An 18169-nucleotide genomic window follows, 5' to 3' on the forward strand; every position below is an offset into this window, starting at 1 on the left:
TCAAGTGCTCTCCTCAGTGCCCATCACCCAGTCACCTCACCCCCCGCCCACCTCCCCTTCCACTATCCCTTGTTCATTTCCCAGAGTTAGGAGAGTCTCATGTTTTGTCACCCTAATTTTTCCCACTCATTTTTATTTGGTTTTTGTTCTAAGTGGTTAAAAGAATAACTAGACCTGTCCTGTGAATATGGAAAAGTTACTGTGCTGGTGGGACTTTAATGTTCTTATTTGAAAAATGGGAGTCATACTATCTATCTTACACAATTAGGATTAGAAATAAATGAGATAATATTGGAAGGATTTAATAACAACAACAAAAAAACAGGAATACATCTCAAACTTAACATGCATATACCAGGCCATAAAGCAAGACTCAACAAGTTTTGTAGAATCATTATTACACATACCACATTCTCTAAAAATAATACAATTAATTTTGAAATTAATAACAATATCTACCCTGAGAAAAGCTCCCATACTTGCGGCAATTTAAACTCACATTATAAATAACTCATGCATTAATGGAGAAATCAGTGAAAGTTGAAAATACATAGAAGTAATAATAATGATATATGTACAAATACTTGTAGCAACAAAGCTGGAGCTAAATTCAAGGAAAAAGGAATGGCTCTAATCACATATATTAGAAAAGGAAGCTGAAAGATAATGAGCTTATTATTCAAATTATAAGTTGAAAAAGACCAGCAAAATAAGCCCAAGTAATATAAAGAAAATAATGAACAGAAGTTAATGGGATAAAAACTAAGATTTTTGGTAAAGACTAATAAGATTAACAAATCTCTAGTTCGATTAATAACCAAGTAAAAAAAAGGTATAGTAAACAATATTTAAAACGAAGAAAGAGAACATAATTACAATTACATCAGAGATTAAAATAAGAACATACTTTGAAAATTTTTCTAATACATTTTAAAACTTACACAAAGTTATATGTACCTAAAAAGTGACTTACAAAAAGTGACTCAAGAAGTAATAGAAAACCTAAATGAACATGTATCCATTAAACTGAATCAGCAGTTACAAAATTTCCCCCAAAGAAAACAGCAGGCCCCAATAACTTTACAATTTCTACTGTATACCCATGATGCAAGTATTTCTTATCTTATACAAGCTCTTCCAGAAAATAGAAAGAGATTGCTGGTTGTTTGTCCAAATACATTTTCCTCTTCTTCCCAGGCAAAAGCTAGACTACATGTCCCAGCTTCCCATACCATTAGGTGAAGCCATATGACAGAGTTCTAACCAATGGAATTTGAATGGAAGTGATGTCATAAAAACCTCTTGAGCACCCTTCTCCATGTTCTTTCTCCCTTTAGGCTTGACTGGGGTGGAAATTATCCCCAGGGAACTTTGGAGCCATAGGTCCTCATGGACCTAATTAACATTTATAGAGCACTCAACACAAATAAAATGAAAACACAACCTATCAGGATTTGTGGGATACCACTAAAGCGCAATTTAGAGGAAAACTTACACCCAAAAAACTGCAATATTAGGGGGAAAACATGTGAAAAACCTTAAAAACTAAAGTAAAGCAGATTAAGCCCAAAGTAAACAGAAGAAAGAGTATTAAAAACTAAAGTGAAAACCAATGGAGTAGAAAACAGAAAACAATCCAGATGGTAAAGAACTATTAATAGATATGCAAAAGATAAAGAGAAAGGAATCCAAGTACATCACTAAAGAAAGTCAACAAACCATGGAAGAGAGGAGAATAAAGGATCTAGGAAATCTAGAGGAACCATAAAATAATAACAAAATGGCAATAAAAACATATCTATCAATAATTACTTTGAATGCAAATGGACTAACTGCTCCAATCGAAAGACACGGGGTAAAAAGAGTAGATTAAAGAAACAAGACACGCCCCCCCCCCCGCCAAAATGCTGCCTACAAGAGACTCATTCGAGACCAAAAGACACCTGAAGATTGAAAGTGCAGAGATGAAGAAACATTCATCATACAAAGGAGTCAAAAGAAAGAGTAGCAAGACTTATACTGGACAAAATAGACTTTAAAACAAAAACTATAACAAGAGACAAAGAAGGACACTTTATATAGTATATAAACAGGACAATCAATTAAGAAGATATAACAATTGTAAATATTTACATATCCAATATGGGAGTACCCAAATACGTAAAACAGTTAATAGCAAACATAAAGAATCAACAGTAATACAATAATAGTAGGGAACTTTAACACCCCACTTACATTGATAGACAAATTATCCAAACAGAAAATAAACAAGGAGACAGTGACTTTGAATGATACACTGGACCAGATGGAGTTAACAGATATATTCAGAACATTCCATCCTAAAGCAGAATACACATTATTTTCAAGTACACATGGAACATTCTCCAGATGAGATCACATATTAGGCGACTAAATAAGTCTCAAAACTGAAAAAAAATCAAAGTCATACCATGTATTTCTTTTTTTTTACCACAATGCTATGAAACTAGGAAAACCATGAAGAAATCTAGGAAGACCACAAACACATGGAGGTTAAATAACATACTACTAAACAATGAATGTGTCAACCACAAAATAAAAAAAGAAATAAAAAATTACATGGAAACAAGTTAAAATGAAAACACAGCAATCCAAAATCTTTGGGATGCAGCAAAAGCAGTTCTAAGGGGGAAGTTAATAGCAATACAGGCCTACCTCAACAGGAAAGAAAATTTTCAAATAAACAACCTAACTTTATGCCTAAAGGATCTAAAAAACAAACAAACAAACAAAACTCAAACCCAGGAAAAAGAAAGATATAATAATATTAGGCAGAAATTAATGATATAGAAACTAAAAAATCAATAGAACAGATCAATAAAACCAGGAATTGGTTCTTTGAAAAGATCAACAAAATCGATAAACCTTTAGCCAGGCTAAAAGAGAGGGAGAGAGAGAGAGAGAGAAAGAAAGCACGAGAGAACCCAAATAAAATCACTAACAAAAGGAGAAATAATAACCAACATCACAGAAATACAATTATAATAGAATATTATGAAAACCTATATGCCAAGAAACTGAACAACTCAGACAAAATGGATAAATTCTTAGAAGCATACAACCTACCAAAACTAAGCAGGATGAAATAGAAAATGTAAATAGATCTATTACCAACAATGAAATTGAATCCATAATCAAAATATTCCCCCCCCAAAAAAAAGGACGAGGATTGGACAGCTTCACAGGTAAATGTTGCCAAACATTTAAAGAGAGCTAATACCTATCCTTTTCAAACTCTTCCAACAAGTAAAAAGGAAGGAAAACTTCCAAATTCTATGAGGCCAGCATTACCTAATACCAAAACCAGATAAAGACACCACAAAATAAAGAGCAGTGAACACAGATGCAAAAATCTCAACAAAATATTAGTAAACAGAATCCAACAATACATTTAAAAAATCATTTATAATAATCAAGTGGAATTTATTCTGGCAATGCAATGGTGGTACAATATTGATAAAACAATCAATGTAATATGCCACATCAATAAGAGAAAGGACATGTCCACAATAGCCAAACTGTGGAAGGAGTCTCGGTGTCCATCGAAAGATGAATGGATAAAGAAGATGTGGTTTATGTATACAATGGAATATTACTCAGCCATTAGAAATGACAAATATCCACCATTTGCTTCAATGTGGATGGAACTGGAGGGTATTATGCTGAGTGAAGTAAGTCAATTGGAGAAGGACAAACATTATATGTTCTCATTCATTTGGGGAATATAAATAATAGTGAAAGGGAATAGAAGGGAAGGGAGAAGAAACGTGTGGGAAATATCAGAAAGGGAGACAGAACACAAAGACTCCTAACTCTGGGAAACGAACTAGGGGTGGTGGAAGGGGAGGAGGGTGGGGGTGGGGGTGAATGGGTGACAGGCACTGAGGGGGCACTTGACGGGATGAGCACTGGGTGTTATTCTGTATGTTGGTAAATTGAACACCAATAAAAAATAAATTTATTTTAAAAAAATAAGAGAAAGGACAAAAAAACATAGGATCATTTCTTTGTTAAGTTTTTATTTGTATTCCAGTTAGTTAACATACAGTTTAATATTAGTTTCAAGTGTACAACATAGTGTTTCAACACTTCCATATAATACATGGTGCTCCTTACAACAAGTGCACTCCTTAATCCCCATCATCTATTTAACCCTCCCTCCTACCCACCTCCATTCCGGTAACCATCACTTTGTTCTTTATAGTTAACAGTCTATTTCTTAGTTTGTCTCTCTCTCTTTCCCTTCCCTTGGTTGTTTTGTTTCTTAAATTCCACACATTTGTGAAATCATATGGTTTTTATCTTTGACTTATTTCACATATTATAATACTCTCTAGCTCCATTTATGTCATTACAAATGACAAGTGTTCATTCTTTTTTATGGCTGAATATTTCATTATATGTGCATGTGTATACATACATACATATATATATATACACGCATACATACTAGTTCTTCTTTATCCATTAATCAGTCAATGGACACTTGAGCTGTTTCCATAATTTGGCTGTTGTAGATAATGCTGCTATAAATATCAGGGTGCATCCCTGTGAACACATTTAATGCAATCCCTATCAAAATACCAACAACATTTTTCACAGACCCAGAACAAAGTATCCTAAAATTTGTATGGAGTCACAGAAGACCTCAAATAACAAAAGCAATTTTGAGAAAAAAAAAGCAAGACTAGAGGCATCACAATTATATTATAAAGCCATAGTGATTTGAACAGTATGGTACTAGCATAAAAACAGACACAATAGTCAATAGAAAGAGACTAGAAAACCCAGAAATAAACTCACAATTATATGATCAATTAATCTTTAACAAAGAATGAATGAATATACAACAAACAAAAGGGACAATCTCTTCAACAAATGGTGCTGGAAAAACTGGACAGCCACATGCAAAAGAATGAAGCTGGATCACTTCCTTTGACAGATACAAAAATAGATTCAAAATGGATTAAAGACCTATATGTGAGACCTGAAACCATAAAATTCTAGAAGAGAGCACAGGCTCTCTGACATTGGATCTAAGCAATATTTTTCTAGATATGTCTCCTGAGGCAAGGGAAATAAAAGAAAAAACAAACTATTGTGATTATATCAAAATAAAAAGTTTCTGCACAGTGAAGGAAACAATCAACAAAACTAAAAGGCAACCTAGGGAATGGGAAAAGATCACTTGCAAATGATATATCTGATAAAGGGTTAGTGTCTAAAATATATAAAGAACTATAACAACTCAATACCCTAAAACCAAATAATCCAATTAAAAATGTGTAGAAGACATGAACAGACGTTTCTCCAAAGAAGACATCCAGATGGCCATCAGACACATGAAAAGATGCTCCACACTACTGATCCTCAGGGAAATGCAAATCAAAACCACAATGAGATATCACCTCACACTTGTCAGAATGGCTAAACATAAAACACAAGAAATAAATATTGGCAAGGATGTGGAGAAAAAGGAACCCTCTTGTACTGTTGATAGTAATGCAAACTGGTGCAGCCACTGTGGAAAACTGTATGGAGTTTCCTCAAAAAGTTAAAAATAGAACTACCCTTTGATCCAGTGTTGTACTTCTGGTTATTATTTATTCCCAAAACACAAAAACACTAATTAAGACAGAAAGATGCATCCCCATGTTTATTGCAGCATTAGTTTCAGTAGACAAACTATGGAAGCAATCAAATGTTCATCGACAGCTGCGTGAATGAAGATGTGGTATACCAACAGAAACATGAAAAGATGCTCAATATCAATCATCATCAGGGAAATGTGTATCAAAGCCACAATGAGACATCACCTCATACCTGTTATAATCACTAACATTAAAAAGAAACAACAAATGTTGGCAAAGATATGGAGAGAAAGGAACCCTGGTGAACCGCTGGTGGGAAAGTAAATTGGTAAAACCACTGTAGAAAATAGAATGGTGGATCCTCAAAAAATTACAAATAGAATTACCATACATTCCCATACTTCCACTATTGGCTGTTTACCCAGAGAAAATGAAAACACTAATTCCAGAATATGTATGTACCCCTAGGTTTATTTCAGCATGATTTACATGGAAGCAATCTAACTGCCCGTGAGTAAATGAATGGATAAGTAAAATGTAGTGTACATGCACACAATGGAATGTTACACAGCCATAAAAGGGATGAGATTATGCCACCTGAGACAACATGGATGGACCTAAAGGTTATTGTGCTAGGGGCGGGGCCAGATGGCAGGGGAGTGGGGTCCTCAACCCTGGGTGGCTCAGCCGTTTAGCACCTGCCTTCCACTCAGGGTGTGATCCTGGAGTCCCGGGATCGAGTCCCTCCCTGCATGGAGCCTGCTTCTCCCTCTGCCTGTGTCTCTGCCTCTATTTCTCTCTCTGTCTTTCATGAATAAATAAATAAAATCTTTTAAAAAATAATTATTACAATTGAAATTATTTCATAAAATTTTAGAATTAGAAATGCCATTGGAAAAAAATCTGCTAAAGAATGTAATAAGAGTATACAATGGAATATTACTCAGCCATTAGAAACGACAAATACCCACCATTTGCTTCCACGTGGATGGAACTGGAGGGTATTATGCTGACTGAAATAAGTCAATAGGAGGACAAACATTTTGTGGTCTCATTCATTTGGGGAATATAAAAAATAGTAAAAGGGAATAAAGGGGGAAGGAGAAAAAATGAATGAGAAATATCAGAAAGGGAGACAGAACATGAGAGACTCCTAACTCTGGGAAACGAACTAGGGGTGGTGGAAGGGGAGGTGGGCGGGGGGTGGGGGTGACTGGGTGATGGGCACTGAGGGGGGGAACTTGATGGGATGAGCACTGGGTGTTATTCTATATGTTGTCAAATTGAACACCAATAAAAAGTAAATTTATAAAAAAATTTTAAAAAAAGAATGTAATAAAAAATGGAGGTGTCACAATTCCAGATTTCAAGTTATATTACAAAATAGTAGTAAATTATTTACAGTATTATTTACAGTAGCCAAACTATGGAAGCAGCCCAAGTGTCTATCGATCATTGAATGAATAATAAATAAATAAATAAATAATAAATAACAGAATACCATTCAGTCATAAAAAAGAATGAAATCTTGCCATTTGCAACAACATAGATAGAGCTAGAGAGTATAATGCAAAGCAAAAGTCAATCAGAGAATGACAAATACCATATGATCTCACTCATATGTAATATTTAATAAACAAACAAATGAGTAAAGGGAAAAAAGAGACCAACCAAGAAACAGACTCTTAACTATAGAGAATAAACTGATAGTTCTCAGAGGGAGGATAGGGGAATGGAGGAAATTGTGGAGGGTGAAAATGTATTAAGAAAATTAACCATTTAAAAAAATCATAAAATGTAGTAAGAAAATTAACCATAAAATTAACCATAAAAGGGGTCTGATGAAAATCTGATCCCATTAGTTTAGTTTAAGAAAGTAAGTCAAAACCACCTCATCTGGCAAATGCAAATAGTGGTAGTATCTACTTTATTAAGGATTGTGAGGATTAAATAGATAATGCACACCTTGATATTCCTAAACCCTTGACCCTCCCACTTCCTCCTAATTTATTATTACTCTCTAGTTTTACTTCTAGCACTGCTTTTTTTCCCTATCCAGCACAAAATCTTGTAGTCCACAAATTTAATTATACTTTCTTGGGTTTAGTTAAACCCTAGAGGTATATCAGTCATAGGATCTGAGGCCAGAAAACCTCTGGGTTCAAATTTGGGCTCTGTTACTTACTAGCTGTGAAAAATGAGCAGATATTTATTCTTTTTTGGATACATATAAAATGACAACTGTTAGAATTAAACGCAGTAATGTATATACAGCTTTCACCATATAGGCTGCCATTTATTAGACCTTCAATAACTCTTAGTTCTTTCTGTTCCTCTCATTCCCTTCACTATTTCAAGATTTCATCTTTTTATTCAAACTCTCATTTAATCTCTTTCTCCCACTAGCTCAGCAGATGACCTGATTTCCTATTTCATAGAGGAATCTGGAGCCATTAGGCCAAGACTCCTTTAATTTACTCCACACTACTTGTAATTTAATCTGCATAAGTATTTCTTTCCAGTTTTGGTTGAAGAATCTCCCTTCTATCTATAGTTTAATTTTCCACCTGAGCTCAGAAACCATTAATCATCACTTCTCTCTTCCTTCAGTACTATTTCTTCCTCCTTTCTCCCTATTAATCTTTTCTCTTCACATATAAACATTCAAAGCCTCTTCCTTCTTTAAGACAAATAAACCCGTTATTATTCCTCATGGCCAGGCCTCTTGGAACTGCTGTTCACTCTCACTATCTCTGCTTTCTCACCTCCTATTCACTTTTAGCTCACTCTAATATTACTTCTGCCCATACATTCTTCCAAAGCTGGTCTTACTAAGGTCCACATTGATCTTCATATTATTATGGCCAATGGACACTTTTCTATAATAATGACACAGTTGATCCCTCCTTCATTCTTATAATTCTTTTTTTCATTGCCTTCTATGCCATAAGTTTTTCCAGGTTTCCATTTCTTGCTTTAGAGTCTTAGCAGGCTCATCTTCTAATGCCCATCTCCCAAATGTAATAGTTCCCTTAGACTCTTATTTTAAATCTTTAGGTTTTTTCCTTTATACTAATTGGGTGATCCACCTGAACCTATGACTTTAATTACAACACCTATATGCTGATGACTCATTAAATTTTATTTCCAGTCTAGATCTCCACCATAAGCACCATAACTCAACTAGCTATCCCATCTCTTCTCCTAAATGTGCCATAAATACCTCAAATTCAATATACTGAAAACTAAATTCAAATTTGCTTCTACACAGATTGGACATATTTTAGCCAATAATAAACAACTATCTTCCACACAATCATCTAGGCCTTTCTCAATCTAGGATCTTTATTTGAACACAAAAAATAATTATTTCTCAATTTTTCCAAGGATCAGTACATAATTAATACTATTCCAGATGCATAAGAAATTAATCTATTACATATAATAGATGCCTCAAGGTTTATATTACATATAAACCCTTGTTTATAATAAACAAAACTCGGGTTTAGTTCTCTTGCAGAACTCAGTTGAGACAGGTGCTCATTTACCTTCCAAATCTATGCATTAAGTTACCTCTTATATCTGGTATCCTCCATTCCTTCCTCCCTCACTTTTGCTGGGTAATGGTCTCAGGCTTTTCTGTTTCCTACTATAAGAGCCTACAAAATTGGGTTGGACCAAATCTAACTAATTTGATTTCATGATCCTTCTCTTAAGGCTCTTTATGGGACACCTATACAATGTGTCTTGTTACCTCCCTGAACATAATGCATTCTCCAGAGCTAAAGTCTCTGTGCCTTTGCTGTTTCCTCTCTTTGGTACCCCTTCAACTCCTTCATTATGTGAACTTTTTTTTCTTTAATTGCATAAGCAAGTGATAAGTACATATTCTTTTAAAGGATTCACACAACACAGCAAAATAAGAAGTCAACTATTCCTTTATCTTGACCTCTCTCCTCCAAATATCACACATATGCACACATACACTTTCCTCTCCCCAGATAACTACTATTAACAGTCTGTTTTGTATCCTTCCAGACTAAATTCTGGAGTTAATTCCTTCTATTTGCTTCTACAAAACTTTGGGTTTACCTTTATCAGAATATCATAATATATTTTCATTATTTAACTTGAACTGTAAAATCCTGAAAGTGAGGCCTTCTTTTTAATATTTAAGATCCCTCATTTGTCACACTGCTTCACACATTTTTGTTGAAGGAAAAATTACACTGTCTTTGTTCTCATAATGGCCTAGTGGAGAGACATAAAGAATTCAGGGGAAGAAACAGGGTATTAAAGAATCAAAGAGTTACCTAAAGGACTTCTCGGTAACATGACGACTAAGCATCCAAATAAGTGTGAATATACGTAGACTAGAGGACACCATACAGAACTGTATCCCACAAACAGAGTGGCACCACAAGTAAATGTCAATGTATGCTAAAAATTCTAAAAATAGAACTGGTGGTTGGCAAAGTAGGGGGCAGTGTGGGACCAGTAAAATGGATGAAGTGGAGTGAGAGGTACAGGTTTCCAGTTATGGAATGAATAAGTCACAGGGATGAAAGGCACAGCAACAGGGAACACAGTCAATGATATTGTAATAGCATTGTATGGTGACAGATGGTAGCTACACTTGCGAACATAGCATAATGTATAGTTGTAGAATCACTAAGTTGAACACCTGAAACTAAGGTAACATAGTGTGTCAACTACAATAAAAAAATAAATATAAAAAGAGGTGCTAAACTATTATTATACGTTATTATATTAACATATACAAAGATTTTTTAAAGTTCTTTTATGGGCTAGGAACTTAGTATCACTCTAGCCATAATCTTTAATTATTATCTCATTTTCAGAGAAACAAATTAAGGCTTAATGAATATATGAGCCATCATCAGTGGCCTGCCCATATCTGCCTTGCCCACCATGGAGGACACCTGCAGCTTCAGTGGCAATTCACAGTGTCATACCAAGAGTTTCCTATCTCAACCATCTTTCTGCCTGAAGGTTTTCTCTACCAACAGGAGCATGTTACTTGAGGGAAGTACCAGCCACTTAATACTCCGAAGAATAGCGAGAAGGGAGGTAAATATCCCAGTTTTCTTGTCCCTCAGTGAACCAGTTCTGAGTTTTATTCTATACAGCCTCTTATTTTTTTTTAAGATTTTAAAAAAATATTTTATTTATTTATTCATGAGAGAGAGAGGCAGAGACAGAAACAGGCTCCACGCAGGGAGCCCAACGTGGGATTCGATCCCGGGACCCCGGGGTCACGGCCTGGGCGGAAGGCGGCGCTAGACAGCTGAGCCACCCAGGTATCCCCCTATACAGCCTCTTAGGGGATCACCAGTGGATTGAATTCCAACTGCTCTCAGTAGTAACCTGCTCATTAACACACTTCATTGGCTTTCTTTCATTCCTTGTCTCACTTCCTCATTAGGCTTCCCAAATTTCTTTGTATCCCTATCCTCGCCTCAGAGTCTTAGTTGTGGGGAAACCCAATTTAAGATAAAGAAGTTGGTTAAAGTCATATAACTAATAACTAGTGAGTCTATTATATTTATAACAACTTCTAACTTGTTTTGAATTTTCTTTTTCCTATTCACTAGGCATTAAGGAGGCTCACAATTAAATTCATAGGTAGCATAAACTCAGAGTGGGAATACAGAGGTTCAAGAGTAGAAATAGGAACTTTGAATATATACTCTTGACAGTGGATAAAATGAATTGCATTAGTTAAAACATATTTGATGGATTATAATAATGGAAAATATATTCAGGTAAAAATGGTTACTTTTGTCATGTTCTATGCCTTCTTTGTTCATAGGATTCAGTACACCTTAATCTTGGAGTGAGTTAGCAAGACACTGCGGGGTACACGGACAGCGCTTCACCTCGTTACCATAACGCGCCTGCAGAAGTAAGTCCTATGCGAGGGGGGGCTCCTGGAGTTTACCTTAATTTGCGCGGTTGGAAGCTGGTCTCTTTGAGGAAAGTGTTCAGATGTAAGGAAGAGTAAACAGGATTATCTTATTATCCCAAAGGCTGTTCCGGAAGGGCCAGAATCGGGCAACATTTTTAGATTTCACACTCTCATCACCCTGTTACGAAGATTTTGGCCTTTCCCTTACACGCAGGGCAAGAGGCTCCTCATTGCAATCCCCAAGAGTTAGCTGAAGTCCAGAGCGTCCAGGGCTCTGGGCCGGAAACGGTCCTTGACTACGGAGTCCCAAAGCCCAGCGGGTGCCGGAAACCGAGCAGAGACACCGAGGGCCAAAGGAGGAGCCACCGCTCGGACGGGCAGTGGGAGACTCTGCTGAGCCCATCCGCGGAAGGAGGAGCAGGGCACGTTCTCCGAGGTTCTGAAGCTTCTGAGGCAGCACGAACGGAGGAAGACGCTCTTGGACGACCCGGAGCAAGTCGGCGCCGCGCAAGCAAGGCCAACGGCCGCCACCCTGGTCCGCCCGCAGCCGGGACCTGGGGCGCCCGCCCAGCGTTTCCGGGACTGGGCGGTGCCTTCCCCGGAAGTTGGGGCCTCGCCGCCGGAAGTGAGAGCCTCACGGGCAGGAACCTGGGCCACGTGAAGCGACACCCCGGAGGCGGCAGACGAGGCGCGGCGGCTTCCGGAGTTGGAGCTTCTCTCGGAATGGTCGGCGCACGTTGTCCCTGAGCCCCGGGTGGTGTAATCAGAGGGAGAAGGACCGAGCCCCCCCCCCCCCCCACGGTGCTCCCAGGGGCCCCTTCCAGGCCGTTTCTGCGGTCCTCACTGCCTGCCTCTCCCGCCGCGCGCCGAGCCTGGCCGCCTCCCCAGGGCGCACGCTGGGTTCGCGTCACTTGCCCTCGGCGTTTAATTCAGTGTCATGTAGCAGATTTATTTGGGCACCAAAGAGCTGAGAAAAACGTTAAAAGTCTGATTGTGGTTTTTTACCAAGTTTGATATATTGATATCAGTAATTTTTCCAACCAACACAGCACTGAGCATTTGGGTGTCAGATCCTGTGGAAATGAAACATTTTTTTGCTCTCAAGAAGCATCCAATATAAGTAAAAAATACTCGATTGGAGCATATCAATACTTCATATATATATTAAATTCAGTGAGAATTTATTCAACATCTCTTCTGAATTAAGCTGTGCTAGGAATTGGTCATAGCAAGTCGAATCAATCTTTGTCCTAGAGATCCGAGCTCCTAGAAGGAAGAGACACGCAAAACAATTATTTTGTAAAGTGTAAGATAAACCCCTGGTAAATGCTACTACAACAGGTTGAGGACGGGTACAGAAGGCCGAGAAGTGAGTGACACATCTGGAGGGACGAGGAAAGTCTTGGTGGAGGAGCAGCATGTGTAGTAAGCCCTGGAAAAGAGAGGCTGTTTACAAGTGGAGTTCTGGCTTAAGGTTTGTACTTTCCAACAGAGCTAACTTGAGGTTTTTGCTCCATTTTTCCTTAATTTTCTCTTGCTTTCCAGCCCATTTTGCCTTCCATGCACCCACAACCCAGGTCTATTTTCTTGGAAGTAGCTTTGGCCAGGGTATATCACTTACAAATGATAATTGCCTCTTATTAAAATACTTCTGCATAAACAGCTCTTGTAAAGAAAGAATTTTCATTTTTTAAGAATTTGTTTTAGCCAAGTCAACAGAGCACAGTTCCTGTGGCCCATCTGCTAGAACACAAAAATAGCCTCAGTATGTAGAAACAGATGTTTGAAATGGTATTCATTAAAATGAGATTCCACCTGTAATAGAAAACAGAAAGTGGATGCAAGAGGAATGTTGTAAGCTGGCAGTGCTCTCTTTCTGCCTTCCATGCCTTTCAAAATGGTATTTGTGGGTAAAATCTTGCTAAGAGGAATATACCTCTGGCTTTAATTTCTTTCTTTCTTTTTTTTTTTGCTTTAATTTCTAAGTGGGTTATTAGCAATAATGAAACACAACCATCCTAGACTCGTTTGGAGGGTAGCAATCATTTAAAAAAAAAAAAACCCTCCAGGGTACATGCCTTCTCACTAATGAACAAAATTATCGTTGAAAATTAATGACTACCCTATATTAGCAACAGAATGAACATTTACTGGTTACCTTCTGTGTCAGGTATATTTATGGTATATTTTTACAAGAACCCTATAAAAGAGATATTATCTTCACTTTATAGATGAGGAAATTCAGTTATATATTAAATAGCTGCCCAAAAATGCAACTGCATTGGAATCCAAGACTCTCAGATTCTTAAGCCAATATACTTTTCCCTATTTCATACTGTTTTCGTGACAATGAAAGCACATAGAGGTTTGAAAACCCTACATTATCAGGTGGAGTGTCTGGGATGTAAATCCAGGTTTATCTGATTCCAAGGCCTATGCCTGTGTACTTCTACCTATTTTTGGCCTTTGTCTCCAAGTTCATTTAGCCCCATCTATGGAGTGGAGGAAAAGAAGAGAGCATCTAGTGAAATAGGCAGAGTTCTAAGTTATCATTAAGCAAGCCGAAGCTAGCATTTAGTAACTGTGAATAGTTCAGGAAAACATTATACAGACTGGTGAAAATACATTAATCATTTTTTTAATGTACATAAAATGTAGGTTAACTTTATTACTTTTTGAACCATATTTTTTCATTCATTAATCCAACAGATATTTGTTGATCTCTTATTTGTGTGAGACATATGATTAATCAGACACAACTCCTTGTCTTCAAGGAGTTACATTCTGGTTGGAGATTAAGGCAGTAAACAAGATAAATAAATGTCAACAAAGTGTGTTGCACATTTAGATGACAAATGCTAAACAGAAAAGTAAAGCGGAGCTTGGGCATAGGAAGTATGTGGTAGTGATTATTGTAATTTTAGGTCAGATGGCCAAGGAGGACTTGAAGGAAATAGGAAAGAAGAGACAAGTTGATATCTGTGGAGCTTGCATTCCAATAGATGGATCCAGAGGCACTGAGGTCCATGTGGTAGGAACAGAATATGGGGGAGGTAGATGGTAAGATGCTAAGAGGGGGTTCAGGTCATGAAAGGCCTTGTGGGTTTTAATAGACTTTGACTTTAATTCTGAATGAGATAAAAATTGAAGGATATTAAACTGACGAATAACCTGATCTGCCATTTTTTAAAAGTTGTGGTAAAACATGCATGATATAAAATGTATCATCTTAACCATTTTAAAGTCTACAGTTCAGTAGTGTTAAGTATATTTACCCTGTTATGCAGCTATTACCACCATCCATCTCCATAACTCTTTTTCATCTTGTAAAATTGGACACTGACTTAAACACTGACTTGTCTTTCTCCCGTCCACCTAGCCCCTGGAAACCACCATTATACTTCTATCTTTATGATAGATTCAACTACCTCTGGTAAGTAGAATCATACAATATTTTTCTTTTTGTGGCTGGCTCATTTCACTTAGCATAATGTCTCCAAGGTTCATCCATGTTGCAACATATTGCAAATTTCCTTCCTTTTTTAAGGCTGAATAATACTCCATTTTATGTATATACCACATTTTCTTTATTCATCTGTTGATTGGCATTTAGACTGTTTCTATATCTTGGCTCTTTTGACTACTGCTGCCACGAACAAGGGTGTACAGTTATCTCTTTGAGACCCTGATTTCATTTCATCTAGGCTATCTAAATTTTTGGCAATTACATCAGGGAAATACAAGTCAAAACCACAATGAAATACCACCTCACACTAGTGAGGATGGGGAAAATTAACAAGGCAGGAAACCACAAATGTTGGAGAGGATGCAGAGAAAAGGGAACCCTCTTACACTGTTGGTGGCAATGTGAACTGGTGCAGCCACTCTGGAAAACTGTGTGGAGGTTCCTCAAAGAGCTAAAAATAGACCTGCCCTATGACCCAGCAATTTCACTGATGGGGATTTACCCCAAAGATTCAGATGCAATGAAACGCCGGGACACCTGCACCCCAATGTTTATACCAGCAATGTCCACAATAGCCAAACTGTGGAAGGAGCCTCGGTGTCCATCGAAAGACGATGGATAAAGAAGATGTGGTTTATGTATACAATGGAATATTACTCAGCCATTAGAAACGACAAATGCTCACCATTTGCTTCAACGTGGATGGAACTGGAGGGTAAGTCAATCGGAGAAGGACAAACAGTGTATGTTCGCATTCATTTGGGGAATATAAATAATAGGGAAAGGAAATATAAGGGAAGGGAGAAGAAATGTGTGGGAAATATCAGAAAGGGAGACAGAACATAAAGACTCCTAACTCTGGGAAAAGAACTAGGAGTGGTGGAAGGGGAGGACGGCGGGAGGTGGGGGTGAATGGGTGATGGGCACTGAGGGGGGCACTTGACGGGATGAACACTGGGTGTTATTCTGTATGTTGGTAAATTGAACACCAATAAAAAATAAATTTATTATTAAAAATATATAAAAATTTAAAAAATAAACCATAAACAATGATTAAAAATTAATTAATTAATTAATTAATTTTTGGCGATTATGCATTGTACTCTATTATAATCCTTTTCATTTCTATAGAATCAGCATTAATGCCCTCATTATCATTTCAGATTTTAGTAATTTGAGTTTTCTCTCTTTTTTCTTAGTCTGTCTACCTAAAGTTCTGTCCATTTTTTTCATCTTTTTTGAAGAACCAGCTTTTGGTTTCATTGATTTTTCTATTGTTTTTCTACCCTCTATTTTGTTTCTCTCTGTTCTCATCTTAATATTTCCTTCCTTCTGCTAGCTTTGGGTTTAGTTAGTTCTTATTCTAGTTTCTTAAGTTTTAATATTAGGTTGTTGATTTCGGCTCTTTCTTGCTTTTTAAAGTAGGTATTCATAGTTATAAATTTCCTGCTTATCGTTGCTTTTTCTGGGTCCCATAAGTTTCAGTATGTTATATTTTCATATCATTCATTTCTAAGTATTTTCTAATTTCCATGTGATTTCTCATTGATCTATTGATTGTTTAAAAGTGTGTTGTTTAATTTCCACAATTTTGTGCATTTTTAGTTATCTTTATGTTATTGATTTTTTATGCAATTGGTCAGAGAAGGTACTTTGTGGGATATCTATCTTTTAAAATCTATTGATACGTAATATGTAGCCTAATATATGGTCTATGCTGGAAAATGTTCCATGTGAACTGAAGAAGAATGGGTATGGTGTTATTGATGTATGGAGGATTCTGTATATGTCTATTAGATGTAGTTGGTTTATTGCATTGGTTATGTGTTCTATTTCCTTACTATCTTTCGTCTGGCTGCTCTATCAACCAGATTATTGTTAGAGGTATTGAAGTCTCCAGATATTATTGTGCACATGTATATTTCTCCCTTCAGTTCTGTTTTTACTTCATATAATTTGATGGTCTATCATTAGGTGCATAAATGTTTATAATTGTTATGTTTCTTTCTGAATGGAAACTTTTATTAATTAATAATGTTCTTTGTCTCTTATAAACATTTTTGATTTAAAGTCTTTTTAGTCCGATATTAGTATAACTCTTTCTGCTCTTTTGGTTAGTATTTTCATGGAATATCTTTTTCCATACTTTCACTTTCAACCTGTTTGTATCTTTGGATCCTAAGTGAGTCTCTTATAAAGAGCTCATGCATTTGTAATCCATTCTGCCATTCTCTGTCTTTTGATTGGAAATTTAATCCATTTACATTTAAAGTAATTACTGATAAAAAGGGATTTGCTTCTATCATTGTGTTGTTTTCTCCATGCCCCTATAGGTTTTTGGCTCTCATTTCCTGCATTCCTGTCTTATTTATTAGGTAGTTGATTTTTTGTAATGAAGTATTAAAATTCTTAATTTATTTTTGTGTATAATCAATAGCTATTTGTGGTTACTATGGGTATTACATTTAACATTCTAAAGTTATAACATTCTAAATGAATTTATAGCAGCCTAGCTTAATCACATACAAAAACTCTGCTCCTTTACATTTCCAACTCCACTCCTTTTGGTTGATGTGTCACAAAATTTCATCTTTATACATTGTGTGCCCCAAAATATAAACTAATAATTTTTTAAATGTGTTAATCTTCTAAATTATATAGAAAACAAGATTAGAGATACAAACCCAAGTTACATGAATATTTTTATCTTTAAACATTAGTCTCTTAAATTACATAGAAAACAAAAAGTTATATATCATTGTTACAGTAATACTAGGTTTTGTAATTACCTGTGTGTTTACCTTTATTGAGATCTTTATTTCTCCATACAGCTTCAAGATACCATCTAGTGTCCTTTCATTTTACCTTGTAGGATTTCATTGAGTATTTTTTGCAAAGCAGGTCTACTGGTTATGAAATCTCTCAGCTTGTGTTTATCTGAGAATGTCTTGATTTCTCCCTCACTTTTGAAGGACAGTTTTGTCAGATATAGGATTATTGGTTGACACTTTTTCCTTTTAGCACTTTGAATATATTGGCCCATTGCCTGCTGGTTTCCAAAGTTCCTAATGAGAATTTGCTAATAATCTTATTGGCAATCCCTTGTGTGTGTTAATATGCTTATCTCTGGCTGCTTTCAAGGTT

The 18169-nt window shown here is 36.4% G+C and overlaps 1 long non-coding RNA gene across 3 annotated transcripts in view; it reads right to left on the reverse strand.

Moving 5' to 3' along the window:
* Positions 1-286: 286 nt before the first annotated feature.
* Positions 287-18169, reverse strand: part of LOC140594194 (uncharacterized) — a 120749-nt gene continuing 102866 nt past the window's right edge. For all 3 annotated transcript variants that reach the window (XR_011994801.1, XR_011994802.1, XR_011994800.1), the window contains one exon: positions 287-12825. This is a non-coding gene — a long non-coding RNA (uncharacterized lncRNA). The remainder of the gene's footprint in view (positions 12826-18169) is intronic.

The sequence above is a fragment of the Vulpes vulpes genome, chromosome 10, assembly GCF_048418805.1.
Source record: "Vulpes vulpes isolate BD-2025 chromosome 10, VulVul3, whole genome shotgun sequence".
NCBI lineage: Eukaryota > Metazoa > Chordata > Mammalia > Carnivora > Canidae > Vulpes > Vulpes vulpes.